At 39.7% G+C, this 23,041-nt stretch overlaps 1 long non-coding RNA gene across 1 annotated transcript in view; it reads right to left on the bottom strand.

Annotated features, from left to right (window-relative positions):
* Positions 1 to 23,041, bottom strand: part of LOC131480551 (uncharacterized) — a 178,124-nt gene that overhangs the window by 89,204 nt on the left and 65,879 nt on the right. Inside the window, exon 2 of the long non-coding RNA XR_009245622.1 lies at positions 10,680 to 10,782. This is a non-coding gene — a long non-coding RNA (uncharacterized LOC131480551). The remainder of the gene's footprint in view (positions 1 to 10,679; positions 10,783 to 23,041) is intronic.

Genomic DNA, 23,041 nt, shown 5'->3' with positions numbered 1-23,041 from the left:
CTTTGGACCGTCCTTGACTGCTTTCCCAGGCCACAAGCAGGGAGCTGCATGGGAAGTGAGGTTGCCAGGATTAGAACCGACATCCATATGGGATCCTGGCACGTGCAAGGTGAGGACCTTAACCTCTAGGCTACTGTGTCAGGGCAGGAGTTCCTAAATTTTATGCTGATACAGTTTCTTCTATTAAAGGTAAGATTTATTTCCCTGCAGTTTATTGTTTTATATTTCTTTTTCTTGTCTAGTCTCATTTAAAAGCTTCTTCCCTTCTGGTCATCACTCAGGTGGACGGAAGGTGAATTCTTGCTGGACTTTCTATTTAAGATCCGTGGGGATAAGAAGCCATGGATTGATCCCACACACATTATTTTTCCAAGGACATTTTGTGTGTATAGGAGTTTGTGTGGATATTTCTAACCCTTCATTCTCTCAGGAATGCGACAATCATCCTGTAGAATTACACATAGCCCAGTATTGTTTTTCGTCTCCCACTGGGTCACTTACAAACTGCTTCTTGTCTATATGCCTTCCTGTGTTAAGCCTCATTTCTGTTACCCCCTCTTTACTTTTTATTTTGTTTGTTTTTCTATAAGACAAAAATCCAGGGAGATCCTTGGCAGCTCCTGTGCTCCATGCCCATGGTGACACCTGAGTGTGCCACTCTCCTCAAGGGAGCCCCTGGAGGAGGGGCAGGCTGTCCTATTTTGTGGTCCTCTGTCAGTTTAACTGAAGTAAGAGTAAACAGGACTGGATCTTGATCCCCTATTGCACCAGGGTTAATTTCTGGGAGACGAGAAAAAGGTTGATCATTATCATTTTCATACCGAAACTGAGTGATTTCTCACAATCAGGACACATGGAAAAATTGACATTAGGTTCCTTCTGAATGTTGGTTCTAGATACAAGTTTGTTCTAGATGCAAGTGCCTGTTCACGCATATTGAAAGAACTTGAAAAAATGTCCTATAAGCTGAACTACTGCAAACCCTGCTTACTTAATAATGCCAAGCACTAACTGATGCTGCAGTACCTAGATTTTCCTGTTATAGTTTAAAAAAATAAGACAGGCAAAAATTGAAAATATATGATAAGAAACAGAGAATGATTTCCCCCAAATTAAAAAAAAAATAAAAACAGATTGGGAAGTTAACTTGAATTATTCAAGATAAAAGCTTCAGAAAAATTTTTCCTTGTACCAGGGAATACCCTCAGGAAAGAGTTTTGAAGTTTTGGTGACACCTTGTTCTTCATGAGGAAAATTAATCACAGTACTGATGGAGCAGAAAACACAAGGGACTTTTCAATGAAATGTTTTCTTTCTTTTTCCCTGATGCAATATTTGAAATGGGAGCGCAGGGCATGTTTCTAAGCAAAGTAGTGGTCAGCCAGGCTGGCTCTTCTCAGTAAATCACCTGTGGTCTTATGAGCTCAGTGTCTGCTTGTTACTGAACTATGGTCTTTATGCTTGAGGAAATCACATGTTGGCCTTTTGTAAGTCTGTCATTCCCTAGTCTAAGTACTCTAGTGTAAATTAAGCATTGCTTTGGAACTTAGGACATCACCATGCTTTATGACTCACCACGCTGTAGGAATTAATGGCCTCTTCATCACCTCAGTAAGCAGATCTCTGTCCACTTAATAAATGATAAAACTGGTCTTGATCATCCAGAAAACTGAGCCAGGAGTGAGAGGTCTGATTTCTGCAGACGGGGCTCATCGTGTTCTTTCTTTTTTTCCAGCAATCACATTTATTTCCAGGAAAAAAGGTCAGAACCTCTCTGGGAGTCACGCGGACCACATCAGAGCTGGGACAAAAGGCCACAGCACCTCCCCTTCCCACCCAGGGGCTCCTCTTGGTTAGAGCACCTGATCCATTTGTCTGGAGCTCTCTGGCCTTTGGCTTGATAGCATGAGAAATTCATTCTGGTTATCAGTACTGGAAAAAGCATCCCCTGTTATGTGATAGCACTTGGGTGGAGCAGAGGCTAAATGCTGAACATGGCAATGATTTCCATCCACAGATAAAGGCCTGTCTGTGCGGCCCAGGATTTCCCACCCTCTGGCAGAGGCTTCTGCACTAGAGGTTCTGTTTGGTCCATCGGACTTGTAGGATGGTTAACTTCTGTGATACTGAGTTCAGAATTAGACACCTGATTGAGGAAGTAACCCTTGGAAATAAAAGTAACAGAGAAGGACTAAAATTCTGACTAGAGAAACAATACAATTGAGGAAATACTTAGCAACTGAATAAGATCCTTACTTCACTACTGTTAACTAATATACCAAAATCCGCTTTTCACTTTTGTTTTTATTTGACAGGTAGAGAGACACAGAGAAAGGAGAGAGACAGAAGACAGAAATTCCACCTGCTTAGTTCACTCCCCAGAAGCTTATAAAGTCTAGCACCAAATCAAACCAAAGTGTGGAGTCAGAAACTCAGTGAAGATCTCCCACATTGGGGCTGGTGCTGTGCCATCGTGTGTTAAGCCACTGCCTCAAGTGTTGGCATCCATTTGGGTCCCAGTTCCAGCCACAGCTGTTCCTTTTCTGACCCAGCTCCCTGCTAATATGCCTAGGGAAGAGCAGAGGATGGCCCAAGCGTTTAGGCCCTTGTACCCATAAGCGAGACCTGGAAGAAACTCCTGGATCCCAGCTTTGACCTGACTAAGCACTAGCCCCAGCCACTGTGATCTTTTGGGGAGTGAAGTGGTAGGTGGAAGAGTTCTCTGCCTCCCCTTTTGTCTGTAGAGCTACCTTTCAAATAAACAAAATAAACCTTTTTTTCTTTTCCTTTTTTTTTTTTGTAGAAAAAGATCTCCCACATTGGTGGCAGAAACACAATTACTTTTATTACCAATGCTGCCTTTATGGTCTGCATTTGTAGGAAGATGGAGTCAGAGCCAATGAAACTCAGGTACTGATATGGACAATATCCTTATTATTATTTTCTTCTAAGTATTACAGATTTATGTAAATTCTAAGGATAGTGAATAATGGTCCTGCACCAATTAATTTATTTTTTGTAGTTGTTGCCTGAAAGGGAGCTTGCCTCCACTGCAGTTTTAGTACTCATCATGCAGTTTTTTTCCCCACTGATGTATTCTCTTACCTTACTATGCTTTATTTTCCCAGTCTGTGTTATATTTTCCTACAGTGTCTTAGGACTTGCTAACTCCATTATTTGTTTTCCTGTTGTTATTTATTCCTGCATCTTTAGATGTTCTGTCTAGTATGTAGTACATGTTCAATATTTGTTGACTTGCATGAGCTTAGGTATTATTTTGATGATGGTGACTAACATATACTTAGTACCTGCAGTGTGCCAAACACTCCTTATATTAACTTATTTAATTTTCAAAAAAACCCTCACAGACCAAAAAAAAAAAAAAATGGGTGTCAGTGGCAGAGGCAGGATTTGAACTCAGGTGTTTAATCTCTGAGTTATTGACAACTGTGCTATTCCTGACTCTTTAGGATACTCTAGATCATAGGGAAATTATCTGTACTTTAATTTTCAATATTCATTTTAATTTTGCATTTCTAAGTTACTTGACTATAACATTGATTTTAATATGTATTCATTTATATATTGAGTATACATTCCAATTGTTTGGCTCAAAATTCAAAGGTATAAAGAAGTATCCAATGGGAGGACTCCCCCCTCACTGTTGTCCAACAAGATCCCCCAGTGAGTTCACATTGCTTGAGGTCTAACTCTAGCTTTGTATTCTCCAACCATATGTTCTCCAGGCAAAACACCTCATCTTTCTGCACCTTGGTTCTCTTTTCTAAAAAACTGGGATAACAAAAGAACTCCATCATATGGTTTTGAAGAACAGCAAGTGAATCAGTGTTTTTAAAACACTTAGGAAATTATCTTTCACAAAATATGCCAGTAAATATTACTGGTATAACTTTGAGTATCCTTTCAGATGGCTTATCCATATGCAACTCACAGAGTGCTTCAGCAAACTCACGTAAGTGGAATTAAAAGAGCATATGGATTTTATAAGAATTTCTGGAAATCCTTTCATGTGTACATCTACACATGCAAAATGAACCATATTCTCTCTCCTCATCCTTCCTTAGGAAAATAATATTTTGCACCTTGTTTTTTCTCACATAAGTTTTAAAGCTTTAAGAAAAAAAACTAAGTGCATGAATACATTTTTATTATTAGCCTTTGCCATATGTCTTTAATTTGCTTGAAGACAGCTAACTATGGTGTCCTGTTGCTTTCCTATGTTTTCTCATTATTGTGATAGAACTCTAAAAGGAATGGTTATTCTGAGGCACGTGGGTTGACAGGTATCAGTAATGTTGGTTAAATGAGAAATGGCACAGTGCTGGCTTTGATCTCTGGTCCAGGTGGATGTGGCAGCACCAAGAATTTCTATAACAAGCATCGTAGGGATCTGGTTGGAAGGTAGGGTTGGGGGGTTGGTCCTAAAACCACTTTTGCATGGCACATGGTTGTTTGCCAAATTTTAATAAATATTAAATGGGAGGGGTTGTTGAAGACAATTATGACCTCTTTCCAGCAGGGCATTTCTTGGTCCTTGTGAATGACACTGTTGCCATTCATGCTACCATTTGTATAAACAAAACTAAACAACAGCAACAAAAAAAAAATCCAGAGAAACCAAAGACTGGTTTGCCTGCTAGGCTGCCTATGCGTAAAAGATGAATTATAGCTGTGGCCCAGTTGAGAGAGCATCACAACACGAGGGAGTAAGCTAGTGGCAGAGGGATAAACTGACGGAGAAGGTTGTTTTAATTCTGACTGATTCTTTATAGGCAGAGTAGTTGATCCTAAAGCAAGTAACAGAAGTGCCTCGGGGACCGGGAGGGTCCAGGCACTGGCTGCTGACCCAATCTCCTTGGAGCTGTTCTCTGTGGTATGTGGCTGTGCAGTCAGAGCTCTGCACAGCACTGATGTCAGACTCCTGTTCCAGGAAATGAAAGCACTGAGCTGCCAGCAGAGAGCACCACATACATTAGAATGGTGGTGCATGCAGCCTGCTTCAGGGAGCAGGGGCTAATGGTGACTGGGAACAGGAACTCCCCAACACAGATGTGTTTCCACTCTCACTCCTGTCTCAGGGCAAGAGAAGTCATGGGGCAAGCACGATCCAAAACTACTTTTGTCTCTGGGTTAGGGTAAGGAGGTGCTGATGACTCCATAGACATGTGAGTTTCCTATCCTATATAAGTGACATTTTAGGTCCCAAGTTATTCAAGAATGTGAGAGAAACTATGCAGCTGCTGCCTGATTGTCTGCTAATGAAGTTTCTGAAAGCATGGCCATATTATGTGCCCTGTAAGTAGCCTAATAGCCACAGAATCACACCTATATCTCTGGTTCCAAGTCCCTCACTCCTTTGACCTCTCAAAGATCCTTCATTCCAAACACAGCCTGGCTCACTTTTTTCCACCTCAGCAGTGGAAGGTTTAACGTATAAGAGCGATGTCTTAGGGAAGGGCAATATCACCTTCAAGGCCTGTGGCTTCAGGGGATCTGTGCGCACAGAACTTGTTTCACATGGAATGCAGACAGTACATGGTTTCCTAGCTGCTGCTGCTGCAGCTGCTCTGAACAAACTGGCTCCCCATTCTCTGGGGGGAATCGAAACTACACAGTTTCACTCTGTCCTGTTGTGTTGTCAGCTGGCTTTCAGCATTCCCTTGTCCCCACAAAAACCTCAACACGATCCCTTGCACGGATGTTGTACAATAGGAGCTTTCATTCTGGCCTTGGCACCTGCAGTCCTGAGTTCACTGTGCCATGGAGCAGAGAAAGTGCCAACAGATGACTGCAGCATCTGGGACTCCACCCCATGCAGCAGATGAGCTGAGGCAGGTAGCAGGGACAGGCATGTTTGTGGGGAAGAGAGACAGATGACTCATGGGAGAATCATTCCTCTAGTTACCGTTGCACACTGCATGTCAGCTACAAGCACATGGAATCAAGCACAGAGGGCAAATGACACCCCATGTTTGCCTGTAACATGTTTGTAACTTGAATGGGGAGACAGACCATAGGACTTAATGTGCACTAAAAATCCTGTTTATGAGCCACACAACACCTCATAAATAGGAACCTTGATGGGAGGAGGGGCTGAATTCTCCATTCTGTCTTTTCTAGTTACAAGCTATTGGATTTCCAGTGCCAAAGACTTCACTGTACTATGTACAGAGTCTTGTTTTGTCCAGTGAGAGCTAAAGTAGCACTGTAATGAAATTAATTAGAAATTTATTTTCCTTCACTTGTTCCAGATTCAAAGAGTTATTTGAGAGCAATATAATTGTGAAAGCCACATTTACCTTCCTGGGACCCATGTGTCAAGTTGGGCAGAAATTCCATCTGGCCTATTCTGTATTCCACACTTGGAATTTCTGTTTTTTTCTCTGATCAACATTCACACAAGAGTGGATCCTTCCATTGCAGAATGCAAACATCAACCCCAAATAGTTTTAAATTGTCTAATATAAATGAGAATATTGCAATAGAAGTATGATCCTACAATCCTCTCCCAGAATCCCCAGGATCCATGGATGGATTATTTATACATTGTGTGGCCTGAGACAGATTCCAAGGTATCATTTTTGACATCCTATCTGCCTTACCAATCCACCATGCATCACCTTTTTAATTTCACTGCTTAAATATTACCACTTTACTTCATCTCCCTACTGCAAGAAAGCATTACAGTGTTAGGCTGTTACATTCACCTCATTCCTGATGTCTCTGCATCAGTGATTATGTCCACTGTATGAGCTATTCTCCTACAGCAAAGAGTAGCATTCTTTTCAAATGCAAGTCTGAGAATTCGCCATCTTTCCAGTTCTAATGATTTCATAAACCTTTCAAATCAAACCATACTCACACAGTCCTATTTCTTTGGGTTATGTATCTTCTCAATTCAAGTGTATTGAATGCTTACTCACGTCCTAGACTCCAATCATAGTGTTTTTTCTCCAGCTTTTAGCAAACCTTTCCCTATTTAGAGTACTTTCCTCCTCTATTTTGCACATTCCTATATTAGTATTTGTGATCAGGTCAAGTATTTTTAAAAAGCTTTTACTGACCTCCCCTGCCGTGTGAATCTTCCCTATGTAAGTGTGCCACTTGTTATTTATGTGCTTACTTGTATAACACAAAAAAGAAAAGGAAGTGTTTGGCTAACCTTTTCTTTGTTGGGCACATGAATGAATGAGTTAAATGGCTTCTCTTTGGAAGTTAATATGCCTTTGATCATGAAGGATAAATAAGAATTTGCTGGATGGAGAAGAGATGTAAAAGTGCTCATGGTGTTAAGATACTAGGTTCAGAAGTCTCAGATTTGTGAGGGAAGGTTTGTCTGGTACAAGCATAGGATGGCCAGTGTGAAAATGAGTGTGGAAGATGGGTTTAGAGGGAAGGAAAATAGCAAATGAGATTGATAAGGGTTGAACAGATATCATGTGCTCACCTGCAAAATACTGGTAGCAGATAACATGATCAGTAGAGTGCCTTCAGTTTTTTGTCTGGGGAAACAGACTAGGGAATCTGGATGGCTCAACTGTTTATCTCTCTTTGAGATGCCTGCATCACAGGTTCAAATCCAAGCTGGACTTTTTGGTCCAGCTTCCTACCATTACAGACCCGTGAGAGCAATAGGTGATGACTAAGTACGGGGGTTCCTACCACCCCCATGGGAGACATGGATTGAGTTCTGATGTCCCTACCCTCAGACTAACCCAGCCCTGGCTATTGCAGGCATCTGGGGAGTGAACCAATAGGTGGGTAAGCTATTTCCATTTCTCTCATTCTCTCTCTCTTTTTGCTACATGCACACACCTCTCCTTTTCAAATAATGGTTCTTTTATACTCTAAAATATTGTACCTATCAAGGTGTTTATGAGTGATATGTCTATGGATGGCTAACATGCTAGAAATTAAAATTTCACTTTAAATTTTATTGAAAAATAAGAATAAAATAAACATATCAACCCACATGGTGCTTCATAAAATAATTATACTTTCTGAAAAAAAGAAAAGTGCCTGTTAGAGGACAGTTGTATCCTCCTATCAGCTTATATATTTAATCTTTTGTGATACGTTGCTTTGATTAAAATATTTGCATAGCATACTGATTCATAAAGGTGTGTAGTAAGAAAATGGAAGAATATTTTAATGCTTTTTTCTTATAATTGTGACACTGGATGATAAGTAAATATAATTGCTTGAATACATTGCTATATGGAATATGAGGCCATGTTAATGAGCTTTTCCTTCTCTATTACAATAAAATCCATTTATATCTTAGTACTGTGAAGTTTTACCATTGCTATATTGTATAACTTCCAATACTGGTCATTTAGTAAATGTGCATTCACTGAGCAAATTCAAATTTTGGCAGATCTCATTATCAAAGAATCATCTTGATTAATACCACCAGCAACCTTATCAAAAATATTTTAAATACTGGAAAGTTTTCAATCTTCTCATGATAGATGTGTGTAACAATGTAATCTTACTTGCAAGTTTAAATTCTATCATTAGCAATAGATTCTGTTTAGTTGTTTTCATAGCGAAAATTTTGTTAATTTTAAGAAAATGTCTACCAGATACCCAAGCCTGAAAAGCTGTAACTTGTTATTCCTTGAATAAAATACAGTGTTCTATTTCTAAAATGTCTAATTTTGGCTTGGAACTCCAATAAATGCATATGTATTGGTTTTCACCAACCTTCATTATGCAATGGACATACTTAATGTGTTATTTCCCATTTTGTCACTCAAAAAATTAAAAATGCACTGAAATATCAAAATTTAGAAAAAGTCATTGTTTTAAAGCAGCATGACTTTTTCTTTACTGCGAGCATGTACGTAAAGAATACAATGACTTCTAATGGTTTGGTTTCATTGTCTTGATTTCTGCCCATGTGCCAGCAGTTTTCCCCACTACTTGATGAAATCAGAGGCAAAAATAAAATAGGCAAATAATGTATATTATTATGGAAAAAGTTTGTACCCCTTAACCATCCAGAATGATCTTGGGACTTCTAGGTGTACAGATGGGGGGGGTATCTTTGGACAATTCTTTAAGAACCACGGCTATAAAAATCTTTAAATGGAGGGTTGGCATTGTGGCATAACAGTTTAAGCTGTTACTTGCAGTGTTGGTATCATATATAGGTACTGGTTTAAGTCCTGGGTACCCTACTTCTGATTCAACTTCCTGCTAACATACCTGAGAAATCAGCAGAAGATGGCCTATATGCTTGGGATGCTACACACACACACACAGGACTCAGAAGAAGCTCCCAGCTTGACCTGGTCTGGTCCTTATTGCTGGTTGTTGTGACCATTTGGGGAGTAAACCAGAGGATGGAAGCATTCTCTCTCTTGCTCTTTCTCTAACTCTGCCTTTCAAATAATAAATAAATATTTTTTAAAAAGAAGTTAAAAACTAGAAGAATGAGGCCCAGTCCACAACCTAGTTTAAATCATAATTTTACTCTAATCTTAAATAAGTCCTCTTTTACATGCTTTACATGCTTTCATTATTTCAGGAACAATATATTCATTACTAAAGGAAATTGTGAAAAGTCAAATTAGGAGTAAAAAGGGATTTAAATTACTCATCAGCTAGGGTCTTGCAAAGACTGTCTGAACTACCAGTAAGAAAAAAGTTCATTAACTCCAAGTCTAAAATTGTTGTTACCAAAAGTCTATTTCGTGACCGTCTCAGCAGCCAAGACCAGTCAATGACAATGAATGAGCAATTTGGATAGTGTGCTAAGTGTCATTTTGATAAACAACTTTTTGGAAGACAAGACCTAAACAGGAAAGTGAGGGAGTGATATAATTTTTCCCCTCATTCATGGCAGAAGTCATACTTCAAACAGTAACCCTACTGTCAAGATGATTTCTTCTGCAGTTACTCACTCCCTAACACATGCTTACTCTGACGAAGCAGGGAAGTCCCCAAGTTTTCCACAATTGCTTTATCAAACTGACGTGAAGAACTCAAGCTTAAACCGCCCTGCCCATGCTCAAAGCTGTACCAAAAAGTCAGCTGATTCAACTCGGGCATTTCTGAACTTGCCAACAAGCAGACGCAGACGTAGAGCATGTCCACGGCCATTTGAGCACAAATCTGACAACTGGGCCGGCAAAGGCTATGTTGCCTATCCATGTGGGAGCAGATTCTCCAGATTCCCACACTAGGTGGGTTCCCCTGAGTTAGTTTCATTTGTGAGTAAAACAAAATTATCTTATCGCCTATAGGTGCAAAGTAAGGAAAGGAAGAAGTATTTTTTTCTAATTCCTTGAGATAAGGGCATAAGTGGGAAAGTGTGTGTTCAGTCCTGGTTTAAGGAGAGGCGCACTTACTATCCATTACTGACTCCTTTTCTAAAATCATCTTATTTGTTCTTATGTCTGAAGTTGTAGATGTGCAGGCAGATGGTTAATCTTGGGCGCTTTCCTTTATCCAGTATTTCTCAGAGTAACTACAAGCATCTGGCTTGTTTACTATGGGAGATATGTCCCTGAAAATCAAACTATTTGTTCAGAACAACACCATTTGAGTTAGTGTGATCCTTGTAAAACAACACATTTAATCATCAAATCCCAACCTTCAAAACGAGGTCCACTCATTACCCTGGCACAGGCCTCCATAAACAAGCCCTTTACCTCAGTAGCTGTGTGTCCCACCACTTTCACATGAGCTGTAGGTTCCAGATACAGGTTGGTAGACATCTTCCTGAAACAGTTGCCTGATGTAGAGTGCCAGGTTCTGAAAGAGATGAGGAAGCTGGTGAACTGGCATCAGCAGCTAGACTATAGATAGAAAATATCATCTTTGTACTTATTCTTTCAGAGCACAGCCTCACACTCCACTCCCCAGGAGCTCTTCATTTCCAAAATTAGAAGATCTCTCTTCACCTCCCTTCACTGCCTTCTCCCAGCCCCCACCTAATGGATACATTTCACTAGCCATTATAGGCCTTCTCACATTATGAAAAATAATGTTGGTCACTTCATTGCTAGATATGTAGAATAACATCTCTGGGCACTATTAGGCATCTAAAATAGGTATTCCTTAATTGTCTCCATAACACAAGCAAAAAGAGCTGTGAGTTGGGTTGGGGTGACAGCCCACAAAGAGGAAAATAAAATGGGCATACTCAGGTCAAATGTTTCTCTACCTTCCTGCTAGATCTCAGAACTCATGACAACTAAGAGGAAGGTGGTAAGGTTTCAGTTATGGGCTGGCTATTTGTTTATGTATTTCTTGGTAACAACACAGGACAAGTTTGCTCCCTCCCTGAGAGATAAATGAGACATGGTCCCAGCACTTGAATGTTCTCTTAGAGGATACTGACACCTGAGGTTATGCTAAGCTAGTTGCTTCCAGATAGCATCCAGGAAGTATATGCTTGTGATAAAGCAGAGAAGACACCAAATTCTCATGAGAAGAGTTTTAAATACTACTTCCATCTAAACAAGATAGAAGGATTAGCATCACTTAAGCCAGAAGCACATAGATATTTCAAATATAAACTTCAGAGCCATAGCATCATGTCAGGCCGAAAGATAAAAGCAATTCAGTGAAATTTCTCTGAAGCAGAATTTCTGATAAAGCCAAGAAGGCCTCTAAGAGAAACAGATAGTAGACAAAATCCTTTTGTAAATACAAGATTTATCATTTCTTTCATATTACTTCCTACTTATTATTGCTGTGAGGTATTCTCTTTAGTCCTAAGTGAACTGGTTGCCTCATTTTTAATGACTCAATACAGAGATCTTAAATACTTAACCTCAGTCTATTCTAAATGTAAAACAGCTGGTTTCTTTTGCCTCCAGAAATTAGATTTCTTTTAAAATAATTCTGAGTGCATTTTCTGACACATTCCAATGATCAGCCTCAAGATTCTGGTTATAATATACAACCACATACGAAAAAAAAAAAAACACTGCATGAAAGCAGGATCATTTATTTAATTCCCAAATTCTTTATTTCCCATAGAGTGAGTCTCACATCTGGAAAAACTCACACAATTAAGCAGTATGTCCAAGAAAAGACTATCTGATGGAATTCCAAATAGAGACTGCTTTTTTGCATTGCTATTTGTAACTAAAGGAGAGCTTTTGCACACAGATTTATGTGAAGGGGGAACGGGCATTCTGCATTACAATCACCCAGAAGATGCAGGAATACCTCCACTGACACTGAGATCAGCCCCTGCCTCCTGGTGGGATGGCCCCAGAGCCATATCCCAACGAGTTTACTGACAGACATCCAGGAAAGAAGCGCTAACTGCCACAGATCAGATCTTGTAACTTTTTACCCCAATTTACAATGGTTTTCTTTGATCACCTATAGCCCTCCTATTGAGCCATCTTTTTCCTGCCCATTGGCTTCTAAACAAAAGCACAGACCCAGCATGTTTTTACCGCTTTGCAAATTCCTTCCGCTGCACACTGGTCATAGCAGGGGACACCCATCTTATCACTCTGTGGGGAAATTGTAACTGAAGAGGCAGTCATTTAGAAGGGACAACATAAAGACCTTAGAATGTTTCCTTTCCCCAGCAATGGAAAGCATTCCATGACAATGTCATGCCACAAAATTAGCCAACCTGCTACAAGAGCTGATTACAAGATGATGATTCCATTTGGCATCTTCCTCCCAGCCCTTACAAGAGACCAGAGTCATGGTCTGGCGGAAGGGAGAGGTTGTAGCTGTGGTTGTAACTGAAATGGTGTATGACAGGGACTTCCAATCTTGCCTTTCAGGTTTGTGCTGAACTCCCCATCTACTTTCCCACCCCAAAACTGTACCCTTGTTATTAACCACCATATCGCAACTTAGCCCCTTGCTTAGCATTTTGCACTGCATGCAATTAACCTTGGAAAATAGATTTGTGGTTTTATCTTGATGCTCAAATATTGCATCATGAAGGCAAGAGTGTGACTGGTTTAATGATCTTTATACTTCTGTCACAGGACAACCTACAAGATATTCAGTGTATATACAAAGAAAGAAAAACAAATATGTAAATTAATATTCTAGAACTAGCTGTACTTGATGGTGTTGTTTTGAAATACTGTGTGTCCAATTTACGCAGGAGTTCTAGGATTCGTAGATGTTTGTCTTGTTTTCCATCAGCGGCTGGATTCGGACAGTTCTCCCTCTGGTTTCCCCATGTGAGTGTGTGCCTAGTCAGCCAACACCTACAGTTCACTTTCTAGTTTTTTGGTGCTTTACTTTGAGTACATCCACAGATTCAAGTTTCTGTTTGCAAAGCCAGGCCACAAAAATTAAGTTAATTGAGACATGATGGCCAAAGAATTTCCCCTTAGGGGATGAATTTGTAAGCTTCTACAGTCTCCTGGGATGATTGGTCCATCCTTCCAAAACAATTCTTTCCCCACCCTTTGTACAAAAATGAAGGAAAAATGATCTGCTATGGAAGAGACAAAAGATTGTAAAGCTGATTGATTATTTTATAAAGTGGGAGATGAACTAAAATCTGCTCACTGCCCTTCTCTTGTTTTATAAGGAACAACCAAAGCTGACATCAAAAGCTCATTCTGTAAGACACCAAACTGAAACTTCGACTAAGTAAGTTCTGCTGCAGCTTATTATTAGAAAGGCATATAATAAAAGCACGCACACACACACACACACACACACACACACACAAAATTGCATTGAAGAGTTGTCCCATGCTTAAGAAATTTTAATATAAATTTTAGGTATTGATTTATGCAATACTTCTACATTTTTCATCATTTGTGAATTACAAAAAAAAAGGTGTGTGGTATTGTGAGAAAGTATATAAATAGGCCTAGAAAAGTTTTCTGTGAAAAAATAATCCCCCTATCACTTGCCCATGACCTTGGAAAAAACAATTTACCTCTGAGAATCTCAAGATTCTATTTTGTAACTGCAGTCGCCATCCCCCCCCCGCCATGACTATGTAGAAGCCAGGAAGTATACAAGAGACTTTACATATTAGGAAGCAGAATTATACATCAAGTACAATACAGTTTTTAAAATAAATTATTGTGGAACTTTCCAAACTCTTAGTCAATTTAAATATCTATTTAAATATATACACCAAATATTTTTCCACTTATGCCATATTTTTGTTTCCTGTACTTTATTTTGTTTTACTTTATTTATTTTGAAAGGGAGAGAGAGAGAGAGAGAGAGAGATCTTCCATTTCCTCTTTTTCTTTCCCCAAAAGCCCGCAACAGCCAGGACTGGACCATGCCAAAACCAGGAACAAGGATCTCCATCTAAGTGTCTCACATGAGTGTTTCACAAGAGTGGCAGGAGCCTCAGTAGCTGGGCTATACCTGCTGCCTCTCAGACACATCAGCAGGAAGCCGAATCCAAAGCAAAGGCAGGGCTCCATCTGGGCACTGGAAATGGAATGTACATATCTGAAGTAGTAGCTCTAGCCACTATGCCATTCCGTGCTTTGCGATTTAAAGACTACTACATTTCATTGTGCAAATTGAAAGTCCCTTATTCCACATTACAAATACACTCTCAGGGAATATATGTAATGCACAGTTTGATGTGCAGTCTTCTTGATTTCAGAAACCATGAATTCCATATAAACACACAAGCTATTATCACAAACTGCAATTACAGTGTTCATATTGCTGTGCCTTTGTCAGCAAGTAAAATCCCATAGACATTCTTTTATCTTAGTACATATAGATTTATCTGATTGTTTTCAAATGGCTTTATAGTATTTCTCATCGCCATTATCTCTCAGGAATACATCCTAGATGAAGATTCTGACAGTAAAATGTATTACATTATTTTAAGTAGACTAATGGCGGATGGTAGAGGTATTTTTTTTTCTAAAACAGCTTCCTTTCATTGCTTAGGGTTTTATTTAAATTCTCCAGCCCCAGAAAATATTCTATAATATCCCCATTCAAGCTGTTCTCAGGGTAGAACAGCTCCTCTTCAGTGTCTCAACTGAAATTTGCTGTCAAGATACTCTAAGAAAGTTACAAAATAATATGATTTGGCAAGATTTCCTGAATCAAGTATTGGACAAAACAGTCAGGTGATTCCAGCGGATGGCTTGGTCCTAGAGAAGTCATGGCCTTTCCTGGTATTGCATTTTTCCCTTTTTGACATGTTGGTGCTGCTGAGCTACTGTGAACACAGTTCATTTCTTAGTGTTATAATGTTATGGGAAGAAATCAGGGGGATTTTGCATGCTTTTGTCATGGTGTGGCCATTTTCACTCACCCTGGATTTAGAGGTACTGGACCTACAAATCTAAGGGGATCTCAGGGGCTTGTCTTTTTCCAGTGGGCATTATTTAAGCACAGTAAAGAAGGTAGTGTCCTCTTACCAAGACAACTCTTCCCGAGAAACTCAAATTCTAAGAGAAAGGAAGGAATAGGCTGAACCACAGTTAATGTAGACAGCTTTTTGTTCTTTAAAGACTAATTTCTTTTTTTATTTGAAAGGCAGATTTACAAGGAGAAGGAGAGAGAGAGAGAGAGAGAGAGAGACAGACAGACAGAGATATCTTACTTTTTCTGGTTCACTCCCCAAGTGGCTGCAATAGCTGGAGCTGAGGCAATCCAAAGCCAGGAGCTTCTTCCTAGGCTGCCACATGGGTGCAGGGTCCCAGGGACTTGAGTCATCCTTTTCTGCTTTCCCAGTACATAAGCAGGCAGCTGGATTAGAAGTGGTGCATCTAGGACTAGAATCAACTCTCACATGGGATGCTAGTGTTGCAGGGCAAGGATTAGCTTGCTGTGCAACTCTGCCAGTCACCTGGCAGCTCTTTAACTCCTTGGCAAATACTTCCTATCATCAAAGGCATGTTCTTTTTTAAAAAGACTGAGAGAGTTCTAAAGGACAATGTGGTCATTGGCATGACCACTAGAGGTCTGTTTAAAAGGATAACAAGGGGTTCCCCTTTGTCAGACATGATGAGAACCTTCTTGTATTAAACGAGTTGAATTCTTAGAAAGGTTATGCAAAAGGTGGTTTCCCAAGCTACTGCGCTAAAGGATCCCATGCAAAAAATCTGAAAAGGGCCCGCAATTACCCTTAGCTATCGTTTCTTCAGACGCACTTCACATAGAGGACTCATTCAGGGTGACTGCATGCTCAGGCTGCCAGGCTGTCACCTGACCTGCAGCCTTTGACACAGTGAGCATGAGACAGTCTGTTTTAGGCGAGTGTTGTCTGCCTGTGGTTGCCAGGGCCTGTCACTGTGGTTAATTAGCCCTCTAGGCTTCCCAGTCAGTTTACCACCCACGCCCATCTGACTCTAGCGAGCTGGAATACTTCAGCCTCTGTGTGTGCCTGCGCCACCAGGAGCTCCAGTTCCTGCTTTGCCATGGACACCACTACTCCACATCGTCCAAGTATCCCCAGGGACAGAAGTAATGTACACGACACTGCCATCCCATATATCCTCAAAGTTTGTGTGAGCTGTCTCAAGAGCAAACATTCTCACCTCCTTTTAACCAGCATTTCCACATCAGTCTTTCCCACTTGGCTATGTGTGAAATGCTCTGATTTCCCTGAGTTTTGTCTTTCTAACCTCCCATGAGGGACATGCCTTTCAGCCCTGCTCTGCGATTTATATAGTTTTGTCTAGCACAGTGTTCACCAAGTGTAACATAATATGCCAAAATTATTCGTTAGTGGCACTAACAACCATACATTAATACTGGGACTTCCACTCTTGCAATAGTGTGTGTGTGTGTGTGTGTGTGTGTGTAGAGAGGTATATAGAGAATAGAGGTGTTTTACCTAGGAGAGTTATGCAAATTGCTGTACATCAATTCTTTATGCTCCTTTTTTTCACTTTACCACATGGGACTCTGGACTCTCTTGGAATTAAACAGCAGAGAAACATTAGCTCAGTAAGATTGCCACTTTCTTTTAAATCTGCCTTTACGCTCCAAGACAAAAAATAAAGCCTTGTACTTTCACAATGTAAGAGCTGACTTTAAGAGCTGCCTTTAGAGATCATTTCAGAAACACTGGACAATTTTTCCTAGATGCAGTCCAGATTTAGTTGATAAACACTGATATCCAAACATTTTATGTAATGCTTGGCAATTTGGACATTTTTTTTTTTTGCAGACTATCACTGAGACTACAGGTGACCAAAAATCTGACAAAATATCATGGATTTTTATCATTTGTTAATCATATAGACTTGGTAGACAATCTTGGTCCCTTTTTGCTTTGATTTCTGGTTAAGGTCTCTGCGTGTACTTAGCATCATTTTGAAACCTTCTGCTGCTCCAGTTCAACTGTCCACACCTCTGTTCTTTCTCTGTCCTGAAGACAGATGGAGCTATGTGATGGACATCAACCACTCCCAATCCTTTGGGCTTCAGTTATCTTTTGGTCACTGAGAAGACCCAGAAGGGGACAGAAGAGAAAATGAGGAGAGAGTTTGGGATCTGCACTTCCACATCTCCCTGCTCCTGAGGCTGCCTTGGGCTGGTTGTATCCCCCAACATACATCTCCAGCTTTCTGAAAGCAGCCTGCCCTACACAACTCTCTTATCTGGATTTCAGCAACCTCATTGTCTTTCAGGCCTGGGAATAAATTACTTCATCTTCCCCTGCAATTCTACTTATGTAAGTAGCAAAAAAAAAATGTTCCTCAAATTACCTTGTGTTAAATGTCATCCAGTTTCAATTAAGATTCTGCTACAGATCCACTAATTTGTATCATTATACCTTACCTTTCATTCTGGATTCATCACTCTTTTTTTTTTTTAAGATTTATTTATGTTTATGGGAAAGTTAGATTTATAGAGAGAAAGATCTTTTGTCACTGGTTCACTTCCCAAGTGGCTGAGCTGAGCTGATCCAAAGCTGGGAGCCAGGAGCCTGAACATGGGTGCAGAGTCCCAAGGCTTTGGGCCGTCCTCTGCTGCTTTCCCAGGCCACAATCATGGAGCCGGATGGGAAGTGGGGCCACTGGGACATGAACCAACACCCATACAGGATTCCAGTGAGTGCAAGGAAGACGAGGATTTAGCCAGTAGGCTATCGCACCAAGCCCGCTTTATTATCACTCTTGTAAATTCTCTAACTTCACTTAAAAAATAGATCAATGAAGCACGATAAAAACAATAACAAGAAAGATTCATTATTTGAGACTTTTTAAGAAACATCAATATTTTTTTTGGAAAAAACTAAGTAGAGATGAAACCAAGGTGGAAGAAAAAAGAAAAAAGAAGGAAAGAATACCTAAGTATAAATATATTCAAAGACATCACCATCCATATAAACACCAAAAAACATCTGAAGCAACTTATGCTCTAAAATATTTGTATTCATTATTTCAGGAAAGCTTCAGAACAATCCCATAAGTAGGCATGATTATTTTTTCATTTTGAAGATGAAAAAAGTGAAGGATAGAGGAGCTGAATATTTTATTCAAGGTGATACAGCTAGCCATAACACAGAAATTCAGCTAAATTAAATAAAGATTTTGTAATCACAGCTAAGAGAAAACTGTCCAGCAAGTATTCATATTATTATTTAAAAACCTTCTTGTTAGTCTCAATTTCTTTCTTTTTCAAATTCCTTGAATCTTACACTGGAATCAAGAGCTCTTCCTGGACATTTGCACTGAGCCTTCTTACCAGCCTTCCATCCAGTGCTTCCAAGGGACCTATCACTCAGTGTCTTATTCCTTTTTGGATCAGTTTCTGCTGATCTATTTCCTCTGTTAGAGTCTTCGGTGCTTTTAAATATGTCTTTGGCAAGACCAGATATAAGATAAAACTTTCCTATTTCTTGCCATTAGCAACAGGTAAAGGCAGAAGTCCATTTACTTCCTTTACTTCCAAGAATATGGACATCTACCAATCAGAAGCCAAAGCATCTTTGATGTTTATGCCCTTTCTCCTGCCCATCAGATTTCTCTTTTACATGAATTTGAAAAGGAAATCTCGAGTTAACAGAGATGTCCCATAGCAGCTGAACATCTTGAGGAATCTGACAGTGACTTCGGCTGAAAACTTAGCTCCATGGTGGAGAAACGCTGACCACATCTCTACAAAAGTTTTGGAGCACTTGTTTAAATGACTTTCATTATACCCTTGTTAGGATGATAGATAAAAGAACGAAGTTTTGATTTCTAACCATACAACTTCACTAGCAATATGTAAGAAGATTTTTCCAAACATGCTTCTATTTATCTCTCTATTTTTCTGATTCTCTCTGAGCTGATTGGCTGACCTTGACATCATAGCCAAGCCCTAAATCAAAGCACTTTATCAGTTTCCATTTTATCCAAAGAAGGTTCTGAATTTTTACTATCCAAGCAATAATAGATTCAATTCCAGGGACTTTTTATTCTTTTATTTAGCTACGCCATTACTAACTGGAATTTTGCGTAGACAAAGAAATTTCTATCATGCGTTTTTGAAGAGGGATAGTAAGTTTAATAGGCTTTCTAGTTACACATAACTTGATTGGTACAACTCCTTTGTGAACTATTTTAATAGCCAGATAATTGCGTATATTCACATTTAAATTGCAAACTCAATTAAGCAAACTTTGCTCTCAATTTGCACCAAACTGTCAAGTTTGAAATGCAATCTGGTGTCTAATGAAATAATGAGAATCTTATAATCTGTATGGGAGGATATAAAATCCAAGGGTCTCAGAAGGTTAACCACAGGAGGATCACATAGTCTTAAGTAGGGATTCTCAAATTTTCTTTCCAACTGTTGCCCCCCACCCCCACAAAATTCCAAATATTTTATCCAAGGTCATAGACATGGACTTCCGCTAAATGGGCCTTCTTCCTGTTTTCCTGAGTATTATGTCTGAGAACAGAGTGTGTGACTCATTTTTCTCTAAGCCCTAGAGGAACAATGTTACACAATCCTCCACAGGTATTTTGGCAGTTTCTTAGGATGCTGGAATGGGGGGTCACCTCTGTTCTCTCGTGAGAGAATTCCCATGCTCCATCAGGACACTAGACCACCAAAGCAGATAGTCACTCTCTGAATAAGACGATGCCTGTGTGGCATCAGAAAAGGGCACCAGTTGAGGAGCTGCTTTCAGATGGCATTTGTGCAGCAAATAGTAAGCACCACGCAGTGGGCAAGCTGCTTTCACAGGGACGGTGTCACTTGGGCCATCAGGGTTAAACACATGCTGTAACAGGAGAAATGTCACCTACTCTTCCTAGCTCCTAGAATTTATTGCATGGGTCCAATTAACTAAAGCACCTTCTTAAAATGCTATTATTGAGGGACAGGCATTGTAAAACAGCAGGTTAAACTGCACCAACTATCGCACTGGCATCCCATATGAGTGCTGATTCAGGTTCTTCCTGTTTCACTTCCAATCCAACTCTCTGCAAACACTCCTGGGAAAGCAACAGATGATGGTTCAGTTGCTTGGGCCCCTGCATCAATGTGTGAGACCTGGAAGAATCTTCTGGCTTTGGCTAAGTGCAGTCCCTGCTGCTGTGACCACTTGGGGGAGTGACAGAGGACAGAAGAATCCTACCCAATTCTAGTCCAAAATAAAGCTTTTTAAAAATGTGATTATTGAAATATAATGTACATTTTAAAAAAATCACATAATGTTAAGGGTAAAAGTTGATACAGTTTTGCAAATGATTAAACATTATACCATGTTCTTATCGCTTTCCTTCATTGCTGCCAACCTCTCAGAGTGTGATTGCCATTCTAGCAGTCTGTACTGGGGTTGCTTAGTATCAGAATCCAAATCTCCAGACCTTTCCTTGGCTTCATCCACACCTTCCTTGCCTGACCAATATTTCTTGAACAGTCAAAGAAAAGACACAGTTGCACAACAAACAACCACAGAGGAAGCCATACATGTGCAGAAAAGAGGAGAAAGGCTGCGGGAAGTCAGGGAAGCAATAGTGGCTAATGGCAGAAGAGTGTGCAAAGAAGAACTGGGCACCAGTGATGGTAAAACATCACTCTGCAAGCAGCAGGTGAATATAGATCCACGATTACATAGGAGAATTGCATGAGAACAATTTTTGGTGATCACCTGTCCAGAGCCAGCCCTCTTGCAGAAAACTTACCTAAAGTTTCACTTTCCTTCCCACCACATGGCTTTACTCCACCTAAATCATTCTTCCCATGGTATTTCCTTGTGATTTCCATGTACTGCTCCCTTCACTGAGTGAACTCTTACACATCCTTCAGTTTCTGAACTTACTAACTCCAGAGTCTGCTTTGTTCCTTCACCATGCTTGGCACTTGGTATGTCTTCAGCAAGTAATTGTGAGTGAATGAATGTGTGGCTATGCTGTTTTGGTGACATCCTCCTGTAATCACAAGTTGGAAATCCTTGTCTTGGTCAGTTCAGTAACTCAGTGGGTTTTTGCTGTTTGTTTGTTTAGGGAGGGAAAAGTGAGAAATGGGGATGTTTATATTTCTTTTTTAATTAATTTTTCTTATTTACTAATTCTAAAATTCAATCAGAATTGAGAACTTTTGGATGGGAGAACATAGAATCTATTAAAGAAATTAACCTTTAGTTTATAAAATCGAAAGATGATTTTTATAACTTTTAATGATTACAAGATTGGAGACATTGCGACTGCAAACAGAGGCACATTTTTAATGGTAGTGATAAGTGAGAGTGGACCCTTACATTTATCTCAAATATTGGAGGGTTGGTTTTGCGGCATGGTAGATTAAGCTGCCACCTTAGACACCCGCATTGTATATAAGTGCTAGATCACCTCCTGATTGCTCCCTCTCCCATCCAGATTCCTGCTAAGGTGCCTAGAAAAGCAGCAAAAGATGACCCATGTACTTGGGCTCCTGTATCCATGTGGGAGAACCTGATGAAGATCTTGGCTACTGTCTTTGACTTCACTCAACCACAGTCATTGTTGAGGGATTCTGTCTCTCCATCTTACTCTATAATTCTACAGTTCAGATAGACAGTTTTTAAAAAATAATCCTACTGTTATTCTACTTCTTTAATCTGTCTACAGGCCCCTTCACTAGAAAAAATAAAATTCAAGGGAATGGTGGAGAGAAAACAAAACAAAATAAAACAGCTCTCACTAAAGTGTAGTGGAATGATCAGAGAAGAAAAGAGACAGTACCAGGCCAAGAGGGGAAATCTAAACACAAAGCGATTAGATGACATAAGTGCAGTTTTGCTCAGAGAACAAAGGACTCTGGAATGTAAACAAAAAATTCCTGTCCTTAGAGACAAGTTTCAGTTCTGTAACTGTTAAAAAGAACAACATATTAAGGCTTAATCCAGCTAAATGTATAAATTTGCCTGGCTGCACTGTCTTCATCATCACATTTTGAAATCTCTTCCTGGGTACTGGGCAAGAATAATGTGCAGGGAAAATCAATGAACTAGGATCTGATATAATTTAAATCATTTGTGAAGCGTTAGTCCCTTCAGATTGCATTCAATGAATGTTCTATTGGTTTGAGGGAGTTAATGGTTTTGCCAATAATATGAAGTGGGAGGTGACATATCAGGAATTCTGACAGCTCTTGCAAGTTTATAAAGTTATAATCCTGCTCCTTTTAGTAGGAAGAAGAAGTACAGCACAAAGAATAGGACCCAGAAGGTTACTCCTATAATTCAATGAGCTTGGGCAAGTTATTTCCCCTTCCCATGGCTCAGTGTCATCATCTGTAAATGACAAATCTACTTAGGGTTGTTTATAAGATTTAATGAGCTAATCAATACACATCAAAAGCTTGCAACTGTGCCTTACACATAACATGGGCTCTTAGTGCATCCGCTGTTATCATCATCAGCCACTCTACAACACTGCCTAACAATTGTTTCTGCTATAAATGCTTGTTTTGAAAACATAATTTTGTCTCACTGAAATTTATATTTATAGATACAATTTGAATATAATGCTAATTTCAAGATTGCTATATGAAATTTTCCCTAAACAAAATTCTAGGCCTGGGAAATTACTCCCAGCTAATGTAAGCAATGCAACAATACAGAGAACACAATCATGCACATATCTGAAACATCCAT

Source organism: Ochotona princeps, chromosome 6 (genome assembly GCF_030435755.1).
Source record: "Ochotona princeps isolate mOchPri1 chromosome 6, mOchPri1.hap1, whole genome shotgun sequence".
In the NCBI taxonomy this organism is placed as follows: domain Eukaryota; kingdom Metazoa; phylum Chordata; class Mammalia; order Lagomorpha; family Ochotonidae; genus Ochotona; species Ochotona princeps.
Note: the sequence above shows the minus strand (reverse complement) of the source record. Positions and strands in the feature narration are given on the sequence as shown.